General features: G+C 36.4%; 1 pseudogene; it reads right to left on the reverse strand.

The window, feature by feature from the left end:
• Nucleotides 1-3239: 3239 nt before the first annotated feature.
• Nucleotides 3240-21313, reverse strand: part of LOC139439943 (uncharacterized) — a 67613-nt pseudogene continuing 49539 nt past the window's right edge.

Here is a 21313-nt window from a genome sequence, read left to right on the forward strand (position 1 = left end):
ACATATTAACATTTTAAATTTACATTAATCTTGATCTCTCATCTTGCACAAGTCCATTCTGCATCAATACCCATTAGTCAGATCTAGGCATCTGAAACAGAATTAAATTTTTAAATAAGTACACATTATAGTATAACTGCAAGAGAGTTTCACCACTTTAAATACTTCTTTTCCAGTTCAGGTAGAAAAATATACTCCCATGAGTGATAGAAAGCAGAGTCTATTCCAGGTTTCTTCTCCTTCAAGGTGACTGGACTGAAAGAACTGATCAATTTTCATTTTTGCCATCCTCCCCCCTGGCAATAGAAAGAAAGAAAACTTCTAAAAGATAAAAAAAAAGTGTGCCTGGGGCTTATGTAAGAAACCGAAGTTTGCTATGGCCCAGCCTGCATTGCAATGAGTTCCCTGCCTTCATCTTCCCTTCCCTGTTGGCATGACTAGAAAATAAAAATAAAAATAATGCTGCAGAATGCAGCTTGGTGCATCCTGTCTCAGACATTCTTATTTGGCCACTGCATCCTGAAGACATATACCTGCTCTAGATTTGTATAAACTAATATTCTATACATGAGCAGAAGAGTTGTTATACATTTCCAGACAGAGATTTCACATAATAATTTGCATGCACATTGTAGTGAAAAAATGGGTTTATTTAGGAACATTTTCAGTACAAAGCGTATGGTATTGTTCCTCCATAAAACAAATAATAGAAGGTCTCATCATCCTACCTGCTACTATTAGCATAAACAGTTCCCTTTAAGTATATTAAAGTTGAATTAATCCACATTTATTGAAAATGACTTTATGCTAATGAACAGAAATAAAGGAAGAGCAGAGAAAATGTATCAGTGCATTGCATTAATTAAAACAGGCAGCATCTGTCTTCTTAACTGTACTTAGCACTTGTTTAATGAAAGAACATAATTAAAATTATCTTTATCAACATTTCTTTGACATTAAGTCTTAAATATTGTGAGTTAAATAAACTGTCTAAGAGTTAATAATAGAAAAATAAAAATAGCTAACTTCTGTGTAGACATGGATTTGAGAGATACTTATTTTCATTTGCTTCACAGTGTGTTCCAAAAAGCCCATCATGCAGTTACAGGTATCTGATGCCATCAATATAAGCTCCATCAAGGAGGCAAGGTCCAGATAGGCAATCATCTATATTTACTTCACAATAGATGCCTTCATTAACAGAGACAAGATCAAATACAAGACGATTTAAATGCAAAAGTCAAAAGTTGGTTCATTGTGGTAACCAGCACCAAGAAATAAAGATTCCCTCCAGATAATGATACTTTGACATTTTGTGGTAAAAGAAAACTTTGTTCAAGGTTAAACATGTTCAAGGTTAAACATGTTTAGCTTTATGAACTTTAAGACAGTCAATTTAATGTGAATGAGAGAAAGAAAAAACAGGCCAAATATATTTACAAGAATTGTTTTTAGTGTAAGGAATTATTTGTTAAGAATATCAGTGAATTAATGGATCAAGTTGTCACTGCAAATATTTCATAATAATATTTATAATGATTCCTGAAGGTCAAATATTTCTTACCTATAGGAATTAAGAACAAATTTGAATTTTTCTAAATTTGGTCTTGGTGAGTTTATTAATGGCCTGAGATTTCTAAATGGAATCTAACTTTGTCTAAATACCCAGGGTTTTCAAAGGCCAAGTTTTGAATATTTATTAAGCACTTGCCTTGTACCCACCTTTGTGCTCAACTTGAGATACCAGCAAAAAAAGAGCCCCTGTTAATCCAGAAACTTATATTACAGGAGACTAAATTTATAGATATAAAATATCTAGAGAACAAAATAAGCAGAGCTTAATGGAGAGCCAGATTGCTTTCATTTTATGTTTTACATGGTAGAGAAATTAGGACAAAGTGGGGTGTCATTGTGAAAAGGTTAGTGTAAATCACTTGTTCATTGTTTCCATTTGTACTGAACATCTACTAATAAAAACTACCATTGATTGAGCACTTACTGGTGTGTCAAGCACTGTGTTAAAGGTTTTCTATGCATTATTTCAGTTGACATTTCAAATCTGGAGGTAGAATTGATTAACCCAATGCACTAGTAAATAAATTTATATTAGTTAGGGTTCTCTAGGGAAACAGAATCAACAAGGGGTATCTGTCAAGAGTATGCAATTATGTAAGACTCTCTCATGCAGCCATGGGGATGCACAAGTCCAGGTTGCGCAGGTAGGCAATGGAAGTCCAGTGAGGGTTCTTGATGAGTTCTGGGAGATGTTGGCTGTCCAAAGATGAGCTGGGAAATTCTCTCTCAATGCTGGAATCACTTTCTCTTTTAAGGGATTCAGCTGATTGGGTTAAACATCACTCATTGCTGATGGCAATCTCCCTGATTGGTGTAATCCTAACCAGCTATCTATGATTTACCACTGCAGTAAAATCAGTGGTGACCAAAATGCCCCTGTATTATAGTTAGTCCAGTGCTTGCCTGAACAAACAACTGGACAAAATTACCTGGCCAAGTTGACACAATTGCCTAATCATCACAGTCCACCCCTTGTCAACTTGGCAACCATACACATTACCTTAAATGATACTTAGTCTCTAAGTAAACAATAACAGGCATGCATACATATATATATATTTCCTCCTAACAATGTTCAACTCGCCTGCATACAACTGGAAATGCATTAATTCCATACAGAATAGGGTGCAAGTTTTGGGGTACTATTCACTCTCAAACTTGATATCCTCAAATATTATGACATGAAATGAATACAAGTTATTATATGATAAGGGGAAAATTTGGGGAAGAAGACAAAGAAATTCATTTTGTGTACATATACAATCATCATCATCATGAAACAGGAAAGGAAGATTCATGACCATTATAGTCCTCATTTCTGTAACTGGTCACATGGTCAAAGTTCATATTTATCACTATCTTCTTCCATTACCCATTCCATGTTTCCATTACTCTCAGCAAGCATTTCAGCTGGGCATGGTTCTTTGCCTGGTGGAGTGATCAAAACTTTAATTCCTGAAGATTCTGGGCCATTATTAGTCCTGCTTGGATTGGGTTGTTGCAATTTTCCATTGACTTTAATCATAGGACATGCCCTAGAGGATCTCCTGTATTCCAGGCCAACTCTTCTTTACCCCTACTATGTAGATGCAGTACTCTTTCCCTTTGACAGTCAGGATCAATCACCCCAGCCAGTACAGTAATTCCCTTCTTTGACTGTTGATTCAGAGGTAAGAGGAGCTCAAAGTGGAGCAGATGGCAGTTTTAACTTCACAGCCCATTGCTACATTCCCTGGTGAAAGCACTCCCCCTTTTGGGACTAAAACTTGTAAACCAGCAGAGTTTGAGGCTGCAGGGACAAGAGGCAAAAATTTTCCTAGTGGGGCACTAGGGGTAATAGTGAGTGGTGCCACTTCCATTTCCACTCCTGGACACATAGATTATGGTTATGGGAGAAAGAGCACCCTAGAGTGGACACTGATTTAGGGCAAACACAGCCTCCTGGAGAACATGGCCTCAGTCCTGAAAGGTATTGCCATCTAGTTGGCATTGTAATTGGGTCTTCAAACAGCCATCCCATCATTCTATCAATCCAGCCGCTTCAGGGCGATGGGGAACATGGTAAGACCAGTGAATTCCATGGGCGTGTACCTATTCCCACACATCATTTGCTGTGAAATGTTTCTTAATTGGAAGAAATGCTGTGTGGAATAACATGGCATTAGATAAGACATTCAGTAAGTCCACGATGGTAGTTTTGGAAGAAGCATTGCATGCAGGAAATGCAAACCCATATCCAGAGTATGCATCTATTCCAGTTAAAACAAATCGCTGCCCTTTCCACAGAGGAAGTGGTCCAATGTAGACAGCTTGCCACCAGATGGTAGGCTGTTCACCTCAAGGAATGGTGCCATATTAGGGGCTGAGTGTGGGTCTCTGCTTCTGGCAGACTGGGCACTCAGCAGTGACTGTAGCCATGTCAGCCTTGGTAAGGGGAAGTCTATTTTGCTGAGCCCATGCATAACCTCCATCCCTACCACCATGGCCACTTTGTTCATGAACCCATTGGGCAATGACAGGAGTGGCTGTGGAAAGAGGCTGAGCATTAGCCACCAAGTGGTCCATCTTATCCACTTGATTATTAAAATCTTCTTCTGTTGAAGTTACCCTTTGGTGAACATTATTGAGGGACATGAAAATTTTCATGTTTCTTGCCCACTCAGAAAAGTCAATCCACATACCTCTTCCCCAGACCTCTTTGTCACCAATTTTCCAATCATGTTCCTTCTAAATCCCTGACCATCTAGCCAAATCATTGGCAACAGCCCATGAATCAGTGTACAAATGCAACTCTGGCCATTTCTTCTTCCAAACAAAATGAATAACCAGATGCACTGCCTGAAGTTCTGCTCACTGGGAGGACTTACCCTCAGCACTGTCCTTCAAGGAAGTCCCAGAAAGGGGCTTCAGTGCTGCAGCTGTCCACTTTCATGTGGTACCTGCTTATAGTGCAGAACCATCTGTGAACCAGGGCTGTTTTCTCTTCCTCAGTCTACTGATTGTAAAGGACTCCCCAAGAGGCCAAAGCTGTGGGCTGGGAAAGAGAAGGTAAAATGGAAGAGGTGGTGACCATGGGCATTTGGACTACTTCCTCATGTAACTTACTCATGCTTTCAGGACCCACTCAAGCCCTATCTCGTATATACCACTTCCACTTTATTATGGAGTCCTGCTGTGCATGTCTAAGTTTATGGTTTGTGTGTCAGACAATACCCAGCTCATGATAGGCAACTCAGGTCTCATGGGAACTTGATGGTCTATGGTTAAGTGTTCAGTCTCTACTAAGGCCCAGTAGCAGGCCAAAAACTGTTTCTCAAAAGGGGAGTAGATATCTGCAGATGATGGCAGGGATTTGCTCCAAAATCCTAAGGGTCTACATTGTGATTCTCCTATAGGGGCCTGCCAGAGGCTCCAAACAGCATCTCTATTTGGCACTGAAACTTCCACCACCATTGGGTCTGCTGGATCATATAGCCCAAGTGGCAGTGCAGCTTGCACAGCAGCCTGGACCTGACACAGAGCCTCTTCTTGTTCCAGTCCCCAGTCAAAACTAGCAGGTTTTCTGGTCACCTTGCAAATGATGACCAGATGAGAATGCGTTGTTTCCAAAATCCAAAGAGACCAACTAAGCATTGTGCCTCTTTTTTGGTCATAGGAGGAAACAGATACAACAGCTTATCCTTCACTTTAGAAGGGATATCTTGATGTGCCCCACACCACTTGACACCTAGAAATTTCACTGAAGTGGAAGGACCTTGTATTTTAGTCCTCTCCCATGAAAATGCCTTACTAATATGTCTAGACTTTTTGCTACTTCTTACTCATTAGGTCCTATCAATATGATGCCATTAATATAATGGACCAGTGTGATGTCTTGTGGGAGGGAGAGATGATCAAGATTCCTGCAGACAATATTATGACATAAGGCTAGAGAGTTGATATACCCCTGAGGCAGGACAGTGAAGGTAAACTGCTGGCCTTGCCAGCTAAAGCCAACTGTTTCTGATGACCCTTACTAATAGCAACTGAGAAAAAATCATTTGCCAAATTAACAGCTGCATACCAGGCACCAGGGGACATGCTGATTTGCTCAAGCAATGATACCACATCTGGGACAGCAGCTGCAATTGGAGTCACTACCTGATTAAGTTTATGATAATCTACTGTCATCCTCCAAGACCCATCTGTTTTCTGTACAGGCCAAATAGGAGAGTTGAATGGGGATGTGGTGGGAATCACCACCCCTGCATCCTTCAAATCCTTGATGGTGGCACTAATTTCTGCAATCCCTCCAGGAATCTGGTATTGCTTTTGGTTTATAATTTCACTAAGTAGGGGTAGTTCTAATGGCTTCCACTTGGCCTTTCCAACCATAATAGCCCTCACTCTACAAGTCAGGGATCCAGTGAGGGGATTCTGCCAGTTACTGAGTATGTCTATTCTAATTATGCATTCCGGAACTTGGGAAATAACCACAGAATGGATCAGGGGGGCCACTGGACCAACTGTGAGATGGACCTGAGCTAAAACTACGTTAATCACCTGACCATACATAAGCCCCTACTCTGATTGGTGTACCAAAGTGATGTTTTGGGTATCCTGGAATTAATGTCACTTCTGAGTCAGTGTCTAATAATCCCTGAAATATCTCACCATTTCCTTTCCCCCAGTGCACAGTTACTCTGGTAAAAAGTTCATAGATCTCCTTGGGGTAAGATGGGAGGAAGATTAAGAGTATAAATTTTGGGCAGTTTAACAGGATCCTTCCCCAAGGAGACCTGGCCTCCTCCTCATTCAAGGGGCTCTGGGTGTGTAAACTGTCTCAAGTCTGGGAATTGACTAAGGGGCCATGATTCCCTGTGTCTGTAATTTGAGTTAGGGTTTAATTCACTTGACCTAGAACTCTTCTGTTTATACAAATCCCAAATAAATTTAGTAGACTGTCTATTTCACTACTAGGTACCTCATCATGTATTAGTCAATGCCATAACTCTACATGACTCAGACTATATTGAGTGCTTTTTTGAATCTGACTTTCATTGCTTTAGCCACGCCCATCTTGACTTTGGCAATTAACCGCTGATACTTGACTCTTACCAAACCAACATCCAATCATTTCCATAATGTTTAAGGTTTCTAATTCCTTCATAGCCCTCCCTATAGTAATATCTGGACTACAGAGAAGAGCAACCACAGATATCTTCAGGAAAGATGAGTTAGTCTTACAAATTTATTCCTCACAGTCCTGATTAAAGGTGTGTCCTCTGGACATTCCTAGGGTGGGTAGACAGCTCTCAAATGGTAAATCCATTCTAGCATTCCAATCTCCCTAAGCCTTTGAACTTCCTTTTCTACTGTGTACCAGCGCAAATCTAGCATCTCATCCTCAGACATGCTAGGCCATCTTTTGGCCCATGTTTCAATTAGCCACCCAAACAAACTGTTAGGGTACTTTCTAACCCCTTGAGCTATAGCATTGAATCCAGAATTTCTGCTTAGTGGGCCCATATCAATAAATCCAGCCTTATCCAACTTTATATTCCTTCCACCATTATCTCATACCCTTAATATCCATTCCCACACATATTCCCCTGATTTCTATCTATATAAGTTGGAAACTCATGCAGTTATTTCTGAGTATGTCTTACTTTCTCATGTGTCACATTTTGTATTTCATCTTTGGGGGCTTGTTGTGATTTTATTCTAGTAATATGTCTGGAAGTCAAGAGAGGTGGAGGTGGTTAAGGAGAAGGATTAGGAATGCCTTTTAAACTACTGACCTCAGGGCATTCTTTTGCATTTTTTTCTCAAGAGACAGGATTAACCTCTTCAGGCACAGGTTTCCTCAGAGAAGACCATACCCTGGGCAGGGTAGTGCTGGAGTTTGGCTAGTCCATGCATCAGGGCTGGGAGGAGGTCCAGACTCCCTGGGGCAGACTGGAGGCTGGATCATACAAAATTGAAAAGGTGTGGCCTGGACAGGGCAGATCATGGCAGGCTTCTGGTAAAGTCTCAGCAGAATTCAGGGTTCCACTGTCTCCATCAATATCACCATCATCCCATATGTCTCCATCCCAATTCTCTAGTTTCCATTTTTTCCAATCAGTGTCTTCACTTTAACTTCAGAAACCCTGCAGGGTTGAGATTTTAGTTTCCTTTGTAACTCCACTATTCATACAATGAGAGTCAGAGTTTGGTTCTGATATTTTGAGCCTGTGGCTACAGGAGACAAGATTTTCTTTCAGGGCACATATAGAAACTTTCATGTCACCTATTCGGTGTTTAAGTTTCAATTTTGAAGCCTTTAACTCATCTCTTTCTTTGGTAACATTATCCAGAGTATCTAGGAGGAGCCATCCAACATCATTATACCATTTGACACCACAAAAGTCTGCTAGGGTGTTGAAAACACTCTCACCCAGAAACTTGCTTCTTTACAAGCATGAAAGGAAGGGAATCCAGTGATGCTATGTTGCAGATCTTGATTGCCAAGTTGCACCATGGAATGTTAGCAGCCTCTTCTTTATTGGAAAGGGAGTCATCAGTACCCTTGAATCCAACTAGAGTAGAAAGACAATTGCAAAATTCCCAGAACCCCTCAGATATCCCATGTTTAAGAATCTGTTCCTCAAGAACCATTCCGGGTACCAAGCTGTATTAGTCAGGGTTCTTCTAGGGAAACAGAATCGACAAAGGATATCTGTCAGTAGTATGTGATTATATGAGTCTCTCACACAGCCGTGGGGATGCACAAGTCCAGGTTGCACAGGTAGGCAATGAAAGTCCAATAAAGGTTCTTGACAAGTTCTGGCTGTCCAAAGATGAGCTGGAAAATTCTCTCTCAATGTTGGAATCACTTCCCTTTTTAAGGGATTCAGCTGATTGGGTTAAATGTCACTCATTGCTGATGACAATCTCCCTGATTGATGTAATTATAACCAGCTCTCCATGGTTTACCACTGCAGTAAAGTCAATGGTGACTAAAGTCCATAAATATCCTTGTATTAGTTAGCCCATTGCTTGCTTGACCAAATAATAGAGCACAATTACCTGGCTGAGTTGACACAATAGCCTAACCATCACAATTGGTATTTAAAGTTTAAGTAATGCTTCCAATTCACAATCCATAACAACAGTTTGGGACAACATGGCTCTTGTAGTCAAGAAGATGATGTGTAGTTCTGGATAAAGATAACCTAAACAAATAGTCTTATTATAATAAAGAAAATAGTAATAATGATATGAGAATAATTATAATAATAGTAACAACAAAGATGAATGATATTTGGAGTCTACTATGAGCCAGTTACTATTCTAAGCACTTTAAATAGATCAACTCATTTAATAATTATAATAACACTATGAAACGGAAATTTCTCTTCTCATTTTACAGATAAAGAAAACGAGGAATAATGTCTTATAGCTAATAAGTAGCAGAGGTTAGGCTGTTAGATCCTACAGGATACTACTTCTCAATACCTAATGAAAGAGAGCATTCTGAACAATTAGAGGTTTAGGATTTGAGAAGACTAAGTTCATATCTGAGTATGGGCATCAAGAAAGCATTACAGTCATGGGGGAAACATGCTGATAAAACTTTAAAAGTTTGGTTGAAAGAGTAATTTAGAATTCTTTGTGAATTAGAGAGCTCAGTCTTTATTTAATTACCAAGAAAAGAAGTTGATGTGAGGGTCTGATTTTCTGATAAGTAGACATGCCACAAGGTGAGGGTATTAACAACTTTATTAATTTACATGCCATACAGACTATACATTTAAGTGATTGTTATTTAAGAGTAAACTCACAAGGAAGATCTGCATTTACTGCAAATGATGCTTTTAATGCTGAAAATATTCCCAGAAATTCTTGTTAGAAGCAGTTGGTTTTCAAGTCAAAGTCCTATTATTTCATGGTTATATCACCTTTTTTTAAAACCCAGAACTGATGTGCATACACACACATCCACATATACACATGGTATATAGATATATAATTGAAAATTAGGTAATTTAATAAAAATAGTGTTTTTCCCCAAGTTGGCTCTCTCGTCTATTTTTCTCATTGTTTTGCTCATTGTCTGCTCATTGTTTTTATTCATTGTCTGCTCGTTATTTTTTCCTTGTTGCCTGCTCTTTGTTTTAATTTATGAAGCACAGGGAACTGATCCCAGGACCTCCCATGTCAGAGGTAGTTGCTCAATTTCTTGAGCCACATGTGCTCCTGACAGTGTTTTTAAAAGGTATGCAAATTGGTCAAATTTATAGCCATATTTATAAAGGTCAGTTTGGTTTAGGTTGAGGTTAAACAATCAGAATAGCCTTCATTAAGATAGGTAAAAAAAACAAAAGGACTGTCTACGAAATCTTAGAAATTTGTTTCTCATGCACACGTCATATCCTGGGTGAGCTGTAGGTCCACTTTACATCACCTAACTCTGGGACTCAGGTTAATGTCACAGCCTCTATCAGGAGAAGAGGAAAAAGGGCACTTAGCAGGATAAGCCCAATATCAGTGAATGGGAGTGAATGATTCTCTCTCAGAGTAGGATAGTTATTTGTGACAATGATAAAATTTAATACAAGTACAATATTCAATCAATCAAACTTCTCATTTATAAATGAAGGATGTTTATTCGTAAACAATGGTCTTATTGGGGTGATGATGTAAAATCATGTATTGAAAACAACCAGCTCAGGGCCTGATACATACGTGTCACTCAGTAAATATCATTTTCCTGGTAAAATATTACAACTACACAGTATTTAAATGAGTGATTTATGGGTTTCCAGAAGAACTATTTTCCCAGTTAAGAAAATTAGTTAAAAAAAACCTTTCTGCACAATATATTTGGAATGCTGACTGAGTCAGTGATCAAAGTTTCAGATAAAAGAGATAATTGACCAAAAAAGCAAAGCGGTGAGGGCAGGGTGTAAAAGGTTAAAAGAGAATTGGGACAGGATACACTCAGCACTGTGCAAGGACAGAGGAGACTTAACTAAAGACCCTATATTCTGCCGTTAGTCGTTGAAATGTTCTCTTCATGCAGGGTAAGAACGTTTCATTTAGGTGGGGGAAGCATCATGACAATAATGCAAGGCGATATATTTTTTTCTCTTTATTCATTAATTAGCTTTAGGATTATAATTTGGATTCCATGTAATTTCTGGAGAAGATAAGAACATAATGAGTAGCTGACCTAAACAGTTTAATCCACATGACAATTATTTTCTCATTGTAAACACCATAGTCCTTCAGCATCACACAAATCAGGATGGCCTTTTACCTTTTGAATTTCATCATATCCTATTCTAACCTATGACTCCTACTCTGCTCTAGTCACACTCCCTTTTGGTTCCTCAAAAACTTAAGGCACACTCTTACTACAGGGTCTTTACACTTCTGCTCCCCTTCCAAGAAGACTCTTCTCCTATTTATTTATGTGATTCCTTCCTTTATCTTCTTCAGGTCTTTATTCAAAAGCCACATTACCAATGAGGCTTACTGTGTTCACACTGTTTGTTGGAAACTGAGGCATAGTGGTCTGGCAAAGAGAGATGTGCTGTTTCCATGACTACGCTTTTAACATAGGAATGCAGTAATTAAGCCTTTCAGGTCAACAGGACAAAGCTGTCTGGGACAGGGAGAAATATGAGCAAACACACTTTGCAGTTTGAAAGGAATACTAAATCTTTGTACTCTGAGATAAATTCTTTAATTTATGAGTATTTTTAATGTGTAGCTACACTGCTTGTGCTCATGATAGCTTGAGTATATATAATGCCCCTTGTAGAAAATAAAGTTGTCTGATGAGTATCTACTCGCAGACCCCCTGATCCCAGCTCTCTCTCTTTCTTTCTCTTTCTTTCATTCTTCTTTTTCTCTTTCTTTCATTCCTAATACCCTTAGGGCCCAAATCTCCAATAACTATTTAAAATTATACACCTTCCTCATGTATAATCACCATTAGCCTGTTTTTTTTTTTTTCCCTCATAGCAAGTTAGACTGTTTAAAAATGCTATAAAATTTACTCATCTTATGGTTGTGTCTGTTTCTTCCATTCCCATTCCATCCTTAGTTCTCTGATGGAATAGATTTTGTCTGTACAATTCCAGGCTTTATCCCCAGGAGACAGAATATAGAAGTCATTCAATTCATGTCTTTGCTGAACAAAGAAATCATTGTTACATATAAGTTTACATTTTGTTTTAAACATCAGTTTTCTTATTTTTTTTTTTTCCCTTAGAAGTTCCTGCCTCTTCTCAATCAAGAACAAAACAGTCCTTAAGAATCTGGAGAAATGTCAGTTTGCAATGGAGACAATTATAATTTAGAATGCAGTAATCCCCTTGAGGTATATGCCTGGAAGGTTTGTCTTTTTCTGTGCAGGCAAAGATAATTTTTTAATGGAATCTCTTTTTTTCTCACCTTGAAACAGAAATTTCTATTATAATTGAAAATGTAATGGATTATGATTGTGGATTTTGTTTCAAATTTTACCTACAATGTATAATTGCTAACATACCCAAACTTTTAAGTCCTCATATATAAGTTGTAGATCAAGATATCTGTGATGCAGCATATTTGAGAGATGTAAAAGATTGTACGTGGTTATCTAATAGCACATAGGAAATAGATATATGATATTTTTAACAACTTATTATGATAAGAAAATCTTTTATCTATTCATAGGCTTAAAATGTGAATGTTTTGACATTGTTTCCATGAATCTAATCAATTCAAAAAGGAAAATTATTTACTATACATTATCAAAGAGTTGGTCTAAGTCTCAGTCTCAGAGAGTTCTTTGCCTACCTTGCCTTATGTTCCATGACAGAGACTTATTACTACTCATTGATTTATCCATCATGTATTTACTGAACACCTGTAATGTGTCAAGTGTAGTTCTAGACCCGTTACGTAATTCTTTCCAACCAGCATGTACCACTCTTAACCTCTATCAGAACATAACAGATATTTTTGAAGTAACATAATGATAAACATTGTGGGACTTCATTTGACAAGATAAGAACTATAACAACAACATTTTATTTTTTTTATGTCTAGCATATTCTTCTTCCCTAATATCCTGCTTCCTGCTTTGTATCTACTGCAATAATTTATGCTTGTACTTCTTTTCTGTTTCTGGTTCAAAAATTAGAAGCCCTGACTTCATCAATAGCAAAGGCATCTCCTGTTTTTAAGTGCAATGAATGGTTCTATGTGGAATTCTGGGGTCTTCCATGCCCTTGACTAAGCCAAAACCCTCTTTTCCAGGCTACTGTACATCCATCTCTGTATCTGAAATTCTCATGTTAGAAATTTAACAATCAAATTTATAAATGGACCATTAATGTAAATTGAGAGAATAAGAAGGGATCTGTAAAATATTTGCATGTGTTAACAGTATTATAACAGCAATAGTATATATATTTATCAGTCGACCTACCTATCTATCTATCTATCTATCTATCTATCTATATCTATCTATCTATCTATCATTATCATCATCTATCCTTTTCCTAGCCTATTCTCATTTTTCAACTTTTTCTCCAAGCCCTCTTCACCCAGTCTCTCCCAACTCTTCAGCAATACATGTGGAATAAGGTTTTCAAAATCACATTCTTGATTCCTAGTCATTTTCATTTCATATATCACATCTTAATATAATACTTTATGGACTCTTTACTATGTTCTAAAATAAGTTTAGTTGTATCAACCTAAAACTGCATCAGTCCAGCCTTCCCTAGCACTACTTTGATATTGATGACTACTCTAGGCTCGTGATTTTCAAACCTAACTGAATAATATAATCATCTGGGGAGTAATAAAAAAAATACAAATTCTCAAGTCAGAGTCTCTGGGAAATGAACCTGAAAAGTTATGATTTTTAAAATCTCTTTAAATGTTTCTAAAGCACAAATAAGTGTGGAAACTACTTCATTCAATTAGATTAAAATTAAAATTCTCCATATTTTCTAATATCTATGTTTCCTCTTGGTACTTAATCCTGGAGAGTCATTTCCCCATCTCTTCCTATAGGATGCGTTTTATTTTTCAGGTTCTTAATAAAACTCTAACCCATTAAAAGATTCCTCAATAATTCCTAAAAAAAAAAAAAGTAATTCATACCATTTATGAGATTCTCCTTAGAATATATTTATTTTAATTCTTAATTTCCTTACTTCATTATTATTTGATAACAGAGATTGCACCTATTTACTTTTACCTCATGCACAATGCCAAATACCAAACTTTTCAAGTAGTTAATGATCGAAATATTTTTCTTATCTACCACTGAATATATTCAAGTTATGGTAACATTTTGAAAATGATTGCAATTTACATAATTGGGTGATACTTATGAATGGCTTAGTCAAATTCAAAGAGGCAACCACAATTACATATTTATTGAATTATTGATGAATGATTCTGAAAATTTGAATTCACATTTTCAACAATTTTGAATCATAAATGCACAAGAGAATAAGAGTTCCCTACCTCCTGCGATGGCTCCCTCATCTGTTTTCTCATTGTTTTTGCTCATTGTCTGCTTGTTTTTTCTTTAGGAGGCATCAAGAACAAAACCAGAGACCTCCCATGTAGAAGGCAGGCACTCAACTGCTTGAGTCACATCTGCTCCCTGCTCATTTTTTTTTTTTTCTGTTCATTATCTGCTCATTGTTTTTGCTCGATGTCTGTTCATTGTTTGTTTTGTCTTCTCTAGGAGGCACTGGGAACTAAAACCAGGACTTCCCATGTGGGAGGTGGGCACTCAACTGCTTAAGCCACATTGCTCCAAATAAGAGTTTCTTTACCACAAAATGGGAGTTTGTACCAAGATTATTTTTAATTAACTTTAGTTAAATAAAAATAATTTCAACTATCATATAGAATTTTCCAAGTAGACAGTCCAGAAAATAAAATTCTGTATGGAATAATCTATGAGAATATACAGTCTTTTTGCTTAAAATTAGATCAACTGAAAATTATAAGACACACAAATGCAAGAACAAACAAGACACCAACATAAGGAGACTGATATGTTAAGAAATCGAAAAAGGTGGGAATAAGAATGAAAAGAAAATTAATATCAACAGAATGATGGAAAAAAAATTTTAAGTTTAAAATCGAAATACTAAAAAGCTGTATTTCATAGAAATTAGGTAACCTGAAACACCAAGAGATAAAAAGAGTAAAGGAAAGAGAGTGTAGTTGTGGAGTAGCAAACTCCAGGAATCATTCTTTCTACCACAACAACTATTAAGCAGGCAGGAACTATTTCAAAACTCTGGAGACCAGAAGAACACTATACAGGATCCAGGGAAGAGCCTGAGGAAGAGCAGGGATAAATTGCTGTAAATAGCAGTGAATTGCTTTCTCAACTTTGTGGTCACCATTGCCCGTCCGCCACTCTTGTGGCAGGCAGCAGTGGGGTCCAGCTCCAACATAGCTTCCTGGTACCAGAGAGGGACATAATACCTAGTTCTCCAAGCCCTGGGGAAGGGGAGTAATGGCATGGTCCAATCTGATCAGTACTTTGGATATCAACTTCAGATGGCTTGGGGCCCTACTCTGACGGTGCTATTGTTCCAACAAAGGCAGCAGAGGGGACATAAAGATGGTAAGCTTCCTCAGAGCTGCAGAGGGCAGTTAAGGCCTGCATTTTCTGGGCATATGCATATCCAAAAAAGGCAGAGAAAAACAAACAGGATAAACATGAAAAAGAAATAAGCCCCAACACATAGTGATCTAACTCAAATGCAAAAGACAAGGAGAGAATTCTGAAAGCTGTAAGAGAAATGCAATGTGTTATGTACAAGGGATTCATGAATAGATTAAGGGGCAATGTCTCATCAGAAACCATGGAGGCAAGAAAGAAATGCGTCGAAATATTTAAAGTATTCAGAGAAAACCATTGCCAACCAATAATTTTATATCTGGCAAGACTTTCCTTTAAAAATGAAGGAAAGATTAAAGCATTCCTAGATAAATGAAACATGAATATCTCATTACCATTAACTTGCCTTGCAAGCAATGCTAAAGAGAGTTCCTCAAACTGAAGGTAAGGACTTTAGATAGTGATTCAAAGTGAGATAAAAGAAAAAAAAAGGATCTCTGGTAAAGGTAATCATATGTCTAATTATAAATGCAGCACAATTGTATTTTTGGATATGGAACTTGAGTTATCACTTCCTACAGATGGTAAAAGGAAAATTTACATAAAGTGATCCTAAGTCTGTGGTTTTAGACATACAATGTACAAAGTTATAATTGTAACAAGTAAAAAAAAGCTGAGGGAATGAAAGGATATAGGAACAGTGCATGTTTATGCTATTGAAATCAAGTTGGTATCAAATCAAATGTAGTTATATAATTAGGATAATAAATTTTAATGCCATGGTGACCACAAGGAAATTAAATGAATCATATATACAGAAAGAAATGAGGACTCAAGGTACAAAACCTAATAAATATGAAAATAGTCAATAATGGAGGAATTGAGGGATGAAAACGTATAAGGTTTACAGACTAAGTAGATAAATTGCAAAAGAAAAGTCCTACATTATGAATTTTTTTTTAATGTAAATGAATTAAAATCTCCAGTCAAAAGGCAGAGACTTGGCAGAATGAATAATCAAGCATGATCCAACTATGTGCTGTTTATAGGAGAGTCACCTTAAATTTAAAGACATAAATAGGTTGAAAGCAAGGATAAAAAATATATATATATATTTATATTCATGCACATAATAAAAAGAGAGAGTTGGCTAGCTACACTAATAGCAGGTAAAATACTCTTTGCATCAAAAGCAGTTACAATGAACAGACAGGTAAATTGTTCAAGTCAAGAAGAAGACATTGTTGTGGAATTTAAGAGAAGTTCAATTATTTGAGTATAGAGAGGCCAGGACTCAGGAATGATTTTGAGAAGGAAAAATGGTTTATTGACGGCCGGCCGGACTCGGGAGCTTTCTGTTTGAATCCCGAGCCCGGAACAAGATTTTCAAACGTCTTTTATACAGAGAGGAAAGGCCAAATGGTCCCTTTGTTTCAGTTCTCAATAGGCTTCAATTAGCATATATCTCTTTCACATCTTAGGTAAGCTTTTAGCAAGGACTCCAGACATTTTAGATAAGCCTTGGTTTTTGCATTTCCCCTAAATACTTAAAGTTTATAGCCCTTGCTTTGTTAAACATTTCCTGGGACTGGAGCCTGCTGGTCCCTAAGAGCAGGACTGCAGCCTCTTACCGTTTCACACCCACAAGTCAAACAACTTAGTTATCTCTGAAGAGACAAAGAGCCTTCCACCCATAGCCCACATCAACATAACAATTACAAATATATATTCTCTTAACAACAGAGCCCCAAAATATATGAATCAAATATTGACAGATTTGAAGGGAGAAATAAATGGTTCTACATTAATAATAGAACATCAATACCTCACTTTCAATACTGAACAGAACATCTAGATATAAAAGCAATAAGAAAATAGAAGTCTTGAATGATTCTCTGAAATAATGAAAACAAACAGATATATATATATATATAGAATACCACACCCAACTGCAACAGAATACACATTCTTCTTGAGTGCACATGTTTGATTCTCCAGGATAGACCATATCTTAAGTCACAAAACAAGACTCAATAATTTTAAAATATTGAAATAATGCAGTGTACCTTCTCCAACTGCAACAAAATGAAGCTAGAAACCAAAAACAAAGAGAGAATGGAAAATTCACAAATATGTAGAATTAAACAACATTCTTAAACAACCATGGGTTAAAGAGGAAATCACAATGGTAATTAGGAAATATCTTGAAGGGAATGAAAATGAAAATAAAACAAACCAAAACTTATGGGATGCAGCAAGGTGGTACTGAGAGGGAAATATTCAGCTCTAATACTTACATTAAAAAAGAAGCAAGATTTCAAATTAGAGACATAATCTCAAAAGTGGAAAAGCCAGAAAAAGAAGAGCAAACTAAGTCCAAAGCAAGCTTAAGGAAGGAAATGACAAGGATTAAAGTTGGGTTAATGAAATAAAGAACAGAAAAACAATAGAATGTATCAACAAAATCAAAAGTTGTTTCTTTATAAATATCAATAAAATTGGCAAACTTTTAGCTAGACTTACAAAGAAAAAAAGAAAGGATGCAAATAAAAACTTCAGAAATTAAAATCATACTTGCCAATCTCACTGAAATAAAAAGGACTAGAAAATGATACTAGGAACAACTGTATGCCAAATAATAAGAAAACCTAGAAGAAATGGAGAAATTCCTATAAAAACACAAACTACCTACATTGACTCAAGAAGAAATAGATCTCAACAAACAAATAACTTGTAAAGTAATTAAATCAGCAATTGCAAACCTCCCAAAACAATGAAAACCCCGGTATCAGGTGACTTCACAAGAGAATTTTACCAAACAATCCAGAAAGAATACCAATCCTTTCAAACTCTTCCAAATATTGAAGAGGAGGGGGCACCTACTAATTCATTCTACAAGGCCAACATCATCCTCATAACAAAGCCAGATAAAAATTCCACACAAAAACAGAAAATCATATGTAGGAAAAAACTCACAGGATCATCTCAACTGATGCAGAAAAGGCATTTGACAACATCCAGCAACCTTTTTGTTAAAAACACTTAGGAAACCAGGAATAAAAGGAAACTCCCATAACATGATAAAGGGCATATATGAAAAAAACATAGCTAACATCATACTCAATGATGAAAGACTGAAAGCTTTCCCTCTAAGGCAAGGAAAAAGATAAAGATACTCACTATCACCTTTTTTATTCAACATTATACTGGAAGTTCTAGTCAAAGCAATTAGAGAAGAAAAAGAAATAAATGGCATCCAAATTGGAAAGGAAGAATAAAACTTTGCCTATATGCAGATAATATGGTCCTATGTACAGAAAATCCAGAAACAAAGCTCTTAGAGCTAATACATGAGTTCAACATGGTTACAGTGGTCAATATCAACATAGAGATCAGTAGTGTTTTTTAAACACTAGTAATTAACATTCTGAAGAGGAAATCAAGAAAATAAATTTCATTTACAATCACTACTAAAAGAATGAAATATCTAGGAATAATTTTAACTAATGATGTAAAAGACTTGTACACAGAAATCTACAAAACATTGATAAAGGAAATCAAAGAACTCCTAAGTAAATGGAGGGACATTCTGCATTTCTACAGTGGAAGACATAATATTGTTATGATATCACTTCTACCTGAAACAATTTATAGATTCAACTCACTTCCAATCAAAATTCCAACAGCCTTCTTTGCAGAAATGGAAAAGTCAATAATCCAGTTTATATGGGAGGGTAGGGGCCACAAATAGTCAAAATCACATTGAAAAAGACTGGAACTGGAATACTCATACTTTCCAAACTTAAAACTTGTAAAAAAGCTACAGTAATCAAAACAACATTATACAAACACAAGAATATTGTGAGTTCAAAAATCACCTCTCACATTTAGAACCAAAAGAGGGCAAAGATCACTCATTTAGGAAAGAATAGTCCCTTAACAAATACTGTCAGGAAAACTGGATCTTCATTTACAAAAGAATGAAGGAGCCACTAATATAAAACTCATAGAAAAAAATATAGGGAAACATCTTCAAGACAAGTATTGGGCAATGGTTTCATAAATTTTACACCCAAAGCAAAAGCAAAAACAAAGGTAAAATAGATACATTGGACTTCATTAAAATTACAAAATTTTACATGTCAAATAGCTTTATTAAGTGCAAAGACAATTTGCACAATAGGATAAAATACATGGAAGCCACATATTCAATATGGGTTGAATATTCAGAATATATAAAGAAAACCTTCAACTCAACAGAAAGAAAGACAAATAATCTGATTAAAAAATGGGCAAAATACTTGAATAAACATTTCTCCAAAGAAGATATGCAAATGGTCAAATAGAAAATGAAATGATGTCCAATATCATTAGTCATTAGGAAAATGTGTATCTAACCCACAATGGATACCATTTCACACCAACTAGAATGGCTACTACTTTTTAAAAAATGAAAATTAAAAGAAATGTTAAAGAAGATGTGGAGAAAAAAGAATCCTCACTTATTGCTTGTGGGAATGTAAAATGGTATTGCTGCTATGGAAGACAGATTGACAGTTTCTCAGAAAGTTAAGTATAAATTTCCCATATGACTTGACAATCCCACTTTTAGTTGTAGACCTGAAAGTATCAAAAGACAGGACTCAAATGAATATTTTCAAAGTGACATTATTCACGGTTGCCAAACAATGGATGCTACCCAAGTGTTTATAAACTGATGAATGGATAAACAACATTTGGTGTATATACATAATGGAATATTATTCAGCCATCGAAAGGAAGTTTAGATACATGTGACAACATGTAGCCATCAGGTTGATGGAAATGAGAGTGATAGAAAAGGACAAATATTGAATGATCTTACTGATATAAAACAATTAGAAAAAGCAAACTTATGGTGTCAGAACCTATTCTATTTGGGGTGATGGAAAAGTATTGGTAATTGATGGTGGTGCTGGTAGAAATCACTATGGACATAATTAACAGCACTGAACTATATATTTGAATGTGATTTAAAAGGTGGAAATTTAGATTGTATATATGACATTAGAATAGAATTTTTAAAAATCCTTGCAATCGTACAGCGCAAACATTGTACCCTAAGTTATAACATAGAATATAGTTTAAAGTACAATTATAGAAAAAAAAAACATAAATTGTACCACACTAATGCAAGGTGCTAATAATAGTTTGGTATACGAGAGCCCTGCAAATCATATGATTTTTCTGCACACCCACAATAAAATGATTAAAAGTGATTACAACTTCTTTAATAAAAAAGAAATGGATGAGAGCATCCAAAAGATATAGTAAAATTATCAAACAGTATAACTTGTAATTGAAATCCCTAAATGAAAAGGGAGAGAGAACCTGGCAGAAGAAATATATGAAGTGAAAATGGCCAATAATTTTTCCAAATTAATAAACATCTATAGCAGATCCTGGCTGCTCTGTTTCATCCATACATTTCAGAATCCCCAATAGCATTAGAGGTGTCTGTTTTGGGAAAAAGCTATATTAGGTGTGGTGGTTTGAAGTTGTATGTACTCCAGAAAACATGTTCTTAAATCTAATCCATTCCTGTGCATATAAACATATTGTAAGTGGGACCTTTTGATGAGACTATTACAGTTAAGATGTGGCCCAGCCTAGTCAGGATGCATCTTAATCTGATTATTGGGAGCCCTTTATAAGTGGAATGAAAATCAGAGAGAGAAAAAGGCACAGGAAGCAAGAAACTGAACATCAGTGGAACCTAGAAGAGAAGGGAGACTCCACATGCCTTGCCATATGACAAGGTAAGTACCAAAGGTCACCGGCAGCCAGCCACAGAATGCCAATCTTCGGGAAGAAGCCATAGCCTTCAGGATACCTTGATTTGGACTTTGGTTTTGTCTCAAAACCATGAGCAAATAAATTCCCATTGTTTAACCTAAACCATTGGTATTAGTCAGGCAAAGGGGTGTTGATGCAAAATACCAGAAATCTGTTGGCTTTTATAAAAGGTATTTATTTGGGGGTAGTATCTTACAGTTACCAAGCCATAAAACATAAGTTACTTCCCTCACCAAAGTCTATTGCCACATGTTCAAGTAAGATGGCTACTGATGTCTGCAAGGG

Source organism: Dasypus novemcinctus, chromosome 11, assembly GCF_030445035.2.
Source record: "Dasypus novemcinctus isolate mDasNov1 chromosome 11, mDasNov1.1.hap2, whole genome shotgun sequence".
Lineage (NCBI taxonomy): Eukaryota > Metazoa > Chordata > Mammalia > Cingulata > Dasypodidae > Dasypus > Dasypus novemcinctus.